Source organism: Rattus norvegicus, chromosome 5, assembly GCF_021556685.1.
Source record: "Rattus norvegicus strain SHRSP/BbbUtx chromosome 5, alternate assembly SHRSP_T2T, whole genome shotgun sequence".
Lineage (NCBI taxonomy): Eukaryota > Metazoa > Chordata > Mammalia > Rodentia > Muridae > Rattus > Rattus norvegicus.
Genome location: NC_141538.1, coordinates 132,693,227 through 132,699,226, shown reverse-complemented (window position 1 = coordinate 132,699,226; position 6,000 = coordinate 132,693,227).

The following is a 6,000-nucleotide window of genomic DNA, read 5'->3' as shown; positions in this document are numbered from 1 at the left end:
AATCACTATTCCTTAATATCTCTCAATATCAATGGCCTCAACTCCCCAATAAAAAGACATAGATTAACAAACTGGATACGCAACGAGGACCCTGCATTCTGCTGCCTACAGGAAACACACCTCAGAGACAAAGACAGACACTACCTCAGAGTGAAAGGCTGGAAAACAACTTTCCAAGCAAATGGTCAGAAGAAGCAAGCTGGAGTAGCCATTCTAATATCAAATAAAATCAATTTCCAACTAAAAGTCATCAAAAAAGATAAGGAAGGACACTTCATATTCATCAAAGGAAAAACCCGCCAAGATGAACTCTCAATCCTAAATATCTATGCCCCAAATACAAGGGCACCTACATACGTAAAAGAAACCTTACTAAAGCTCAAAACACACATTGCACCTCACACAATAATAGTGGGAGATTTCAACACCCCACTCTCATCAATGGACAGATCATGGAAACAGAAATTAAACAGAGATGTAGACAGACTAAGAGAAGTCATGAGCCAAATGGACTTAACGGATATTTATAGAACATTCTATCCTAAAGCAAAAGGATATACCTTCTTCTCAGCTCCTCATGGTACTTTCTCCAAAATTGACCATATAATTGGTCAAAAAACGGGCCTCAACAGGTACAGAAAGATAGAAATAATCCCATGCGTGCTATCGGACCACCACGGCCTAAAACTGGTCTTCAATAACAATAAGGGAAGAATGCCCACATATACGTGGAAATTGAACAATGCTCTACTCAATGATAACCTGGTCAAGGAAGAAATAAAGAAAGAAATTAAAAACTTTTTAGAATTTAATGAAAATGAAGATACAACATACTCAAACTTATGGGACACAATGAAAGCTGTGCTAAGAGGAAAACTCATAGCGCTGAGTGCCTGCAGAAAGAAACAGGAAAGAGCATATGTCAGCAGCTTGACAGCACACCTAAAAGCTCTAGAACAAAAAGAAGCAAATACACCCAGGAGGAGTAGAAGGCAGGAAATAATCAAACTCAGAGCTGAAATCAACCAAGTAGAAACAAAAAGGACCATAGAAAGAATCAACAGAACCAAAAGTTGGTTCTTTGAGAAAATCAACAAGATAGATAAACCCTTAGCCAGACTAACGAGAGGACAAAGAGAGTGCGTCCAAATTAACAAAATCAGAAATGAAAAGGGAGACATAACTACAGATTCAGAGGAAATTCAAAAAATCATCAGATCTTACTATAAAAACCTATATTCAACAAAACTTGAAAATCTTCAGGAAATGGACAATTTCCTAGACAGATACCAGGTATCGAAGTTAAATCAGGAACAGATAAACCAGTTAAACAACCCCATAACTCCTAAGGAAATAGAAGCAGTCATTAAAGGTCTCCCAACCAAAAAGAGCCCAGGTCCAGACGGGTTTAGTGCAGAATTCTATCAAACCTTCATAGAAGACCTCATACCAATATTATCCAAACTATTCCACAAAATTGAAACAGATGGAGCCCTACCGAATTCCTTCTACGAAGCCACAATTACTCTTATACCTAAACCACACAAAGACACAACAAAGAAAGAGAACTTCAGACCAATTTCCCTTATGAATATCGACGCAAAAATACTCAATAAAATTCTGGCAAACCGAACTCAAGAGCACATCAAAACAATCATCCACCATGATCAAGTAGACTTCATCCCAGGCATGCAGGGATGGTTTAATATACGGAAAACCATCAACGTGATCCATTATATAAACAAACTGAAAGAACAGAACCACATGATCATTTCATTAGATGCTGAGAAAGCATTTGACAAAATTCAACACCCCTTCATGATAAAAGTCCTGGAAAGAATAGGAATTCAAGGCCCATACCTAAACATAGTAAAAGCCATATACAGCAAACCAGTTGCTAACATTAAACTAAATGGAGAGAAACTTGAAGCAATCCCACTAAAATCAGGGACTAGACAAGGCTTCCCACTCTCTCCCTACTTATTCAATATAGTTCTTGAAGTTCTAGCCAGAGCAATCAGACAACAAAAGGAGATCAAGGGGATACAGATCGGAAAAGAAGAGGTCAAAATATCACTATTTGCAGATGACATGATAGTATATTTAAGTGATCCCAAAAGTTCCACCAGAGAACGACTAAAGCTGATAAACAACTTCAGCAAAGTGGCTGGGTATAAAATTAACTCAAATAAATCAGTTGCCTTCCTCTATACAAAAGAGAAACAAGCCGAGAAAGAAATTAGGGAAACGACACCCTTCATAATAGACCCAAATAATATAAAGTACCTCGGTGTGACTTTAACCAAGCAAGTAAAAGATCTGTACAATAAGAACTTCAAGACACTGAGGAAAGAAATTGAAGAAGACCTCAGAAGATGGAAAGATCTCCCATGCTCATGGATTGGCCGGATTAATATAGTAAAATTGGCCATTTTACCAAAAGCGATCTACAGATTCAATGCAATCCCCATCAAAATACCAATCCAATTCTTCAAAGAGTTAGACAGAACAATTTGCAAATTCATCTGGAATAACAAAAAACCCAGGATAGCTAAAGCTATCCTCAACAATAAAAGGACTTCAGGGGGAATCACTATCCCTGAACTCAAGCAGTATTACAGAGCAATAGTGATAAAAACTGCATGGTATTGTTACAGAGACAGACAGATAGACCAATGGAATAGAATTGAAGACCCAGAAATGAACCCACACACCTATGGTCACTTGATTTTTGACAAAGGAGCCAAAACCATCCAATGGAAAAAAGATAGCATTTTCAGCAAATGGTGCTGGTTCAACTGGAGGGCAACATGTAGAAGAATGCAGATCGATCCATGCTTATCACCCTGTACAAAGCTTAAGTCCAAGTGGATCAAGGACCTCCACATCAAACCAGACACACTCAAACTAATAGAAGAAAAACTAGGGAAGCATCTGGAACACATGGGCACTGGAAAAAATTTCCTGAACAAAACCCCAGTGGCTTATGCTCTAAGATCAAGAATCGACAAATGGGATCTCATAAAACTGCAAAGCTTCTGTAAGGCAAAGGACACTGTGGTTAGGACAAAACGGCAACCAACAGATTGGGAAAAGATCTTTACCAATCCTACAACAGATAGAGGCCTTATATCCAAAATATACAAAGAACTCAAGAAGTTAGACCGCAGGGAAACAAATAACCCTATTAAAAAATGGGGTTCAGAGCTAAACAAAGAATTCACAGCTGAGGAATGCCGAATGGCTGAGAAACACCTAAAGAAATGTTCAACATCTTTAGTCATAAGGGAAATGCAAATCAAAACAACCCTGAGATTTCACCTCACACCAGTGAGAATGGCTAAGATCAAAAACTCAGGTGACAGCAGATGCTGGCGAGGATGTGGAGAAAGAGGAACACTCCTCCATTGTTGGTGGGATTGCAGACTGGTAAAACCATTCTGGAAATCAGTCTGGAGGTTCCTCAGAAAATTGGACATTGAACTGCCTGAGGATCCAGCTATACCTCTCTTGGGCATATACCCACAAGATGCCTCAACATATAAAAGAGACACGTGCTCCACTATGTTCATCGCAGCCTTATTTATAATAGCCAGAAAATGGAAAGAACCCAGATGCCCTTCAACAGAGGAATGGATACAGAAAATATGGTACATCTACACAATGGAATATTACTCAGCTATCAAAAACAACGAGTTTATGAAATTCGTAGGCAAATGGTTGGAACTGGAAAATATCATCCTGAGTGAGCTAACCCAATCACAGAAAGACATACATGGTATGTACTCATTGATAAGTGGCTATTAGCCCAAATGCTTGAATTACCCTAGATCCCTAGAACAAACGAAACTCAAGACGGATGATCAAAATGTGAATGCTTCACTCCTTCTTTAAATGAGGAAAAAGAATACCCTTGGCAGGGAAGGGAGAGGCAAAGATTAAAACAGAGACTAAAGGAACACCCATTCAGAGCCTGCCCCACATGTGGCCCATACATATACAGCCACCCAATTAGACAAGATGGATGAAGCAAAGCAGTGCAGACCGACAGGAGCCGGATGTAGATCTCTCCTGAGAGACACAGCCAGAATACAGCAAATACAGAGGCGAATGCCAGCAGCAAACCACTGAACTGAGAATAGGTCCCCTATTGAAGGAATCAGAGAAAGAACTGGAAGAGCTTGAAGGGGCTCGAGACCCCAAAAGTACAACAATGCCAAGCAATCAGAGCTTCCAGGGACTAAGCCACTACCTAAAGACTATACATGGACTGACCCTGGACTCTGACCCCATAGGTAGCAATGAATATCCTAGTAAGAGCACCAGTGGAAGGGGAAGCCCTGGGTCCTGCTAAGACTGAACCCCCAGTGAACTAGTCTATGGGGGGAGGGCGGCAATGGGGGGAGGGTTGGGAGGGGAACACCCATAAGGAAGGGGAGGGGGGAGGGGGATGTTTGCCCGGAAACCGGGAAAGGGAATAACACTCGAAATGTATATAAGAAATACTCAAGTTAATAAATAAAAAAAAAAAAGAAAGAAAAAAAAAACCACCTCGGATGCACAGTAATGACCCTGTGAATTACTTATGAAAAGACACCATAAAAAATATAAGCCTGAATTCTCTATGATGACATACTTGCAGTAAAGTACAAGTCATTCATGAAAGAGAAACCTGAAATTTTCCATTAGATTACTAATACATTACTTAAATAAAGCCCATATTCTTCATATATCTTGTTTTGCTTCAGGAGCAGGCAGAACCTTAGATAGCAATGGTTAATAAAATGAGGTCCTATTTAAAGTGTAAACTACTCCCTCCATCTGCCTATTATGACTATTTTATCCCCCTTCTAAATGAGAGTCAAGCATTTGGGCTAATAACCATTTATCAATGAGTGCACACCATGTGTGTTTTTCTGTGATTGGGGTACATCACTCAGGATGATATTTTCCAGTTCCATCCATTTGCCCATGAATTTCATAAAGTCATTGTTTTTGATAGCTGAGTAATATTCCATTGTGTAGATGTACCACAAAACTTTTAACACAAAATTTATCCGGTCTATAAGAAATGCAGGCATGTATTATAAAGAAGGCTGCTAAGAAGATGTTGGAGCACATGTCCTTGTTATGTTTTGGAGTATCTTTTGGGTACATGACCAGGAGTGGTATAGCTGGGTCTTTTGGTAAAGCTATTCCAAATTCTCTGAGACACCACCAGATTGATTTAAAGTGGTTGTACCAGCTTGCAATCCCACCAGCAACTGGAGTATTCTTCTTTCTCCATATCCTTACCAGCATCTGTTGGCACCTCAGTTTTTAATCTTAGCCATTCTGACGTGTAAGGTGAAATCTCGGGATTGTTTTGACTTGCATTTCCTTGATGACTAATGAAGTTGATCATTTCTTTAAGTGTTTCTTGGCCATTTCCTCAGTTGAGAATTTTTTGTTTAGCTTCATACCTCACTTTTTAATTAGTCCCAGACATCAAGGATGTGAGAGGCTCCCAGTACCTAATGAGGATTACCTTAGTGGAAATACCCAACAGTGGGGAGATAGAACCTAAAGACCACCTCCAGCATGATCTTCAGTGGAGAGATGGGGCCACCCACCTATCAAAAAATTTTTAACTCAGAATTGCCCCTGTCTAAAGGAAATGCAAGGACAAAATGGAACAAAGACTAAAGGATGGCCATTCAAGACCTCCCCACCATGTGATCCATTCCATCTGTAAATGCCAAACCCAAACATGATTGCTGATGCCAAGATGTGTTACAAATAGGAGCATGGTATGGCTGTCCTCTGAGGGGTTCTGCCAGCACCTGACTAAGACAGATGCAGATACATCCAACCACTGGAATAAGGCTGGGGACCCCAATGGAAGAGTTAGGGGAAAGATTAAAGGAGCAGAAGGGAATTGCAACCCCATAGGAAGAACAACAGTATCAATTAACTGAACCCCTCAGAGCTCCCTAGCACTAAACCACCAAGCAAAGAGTA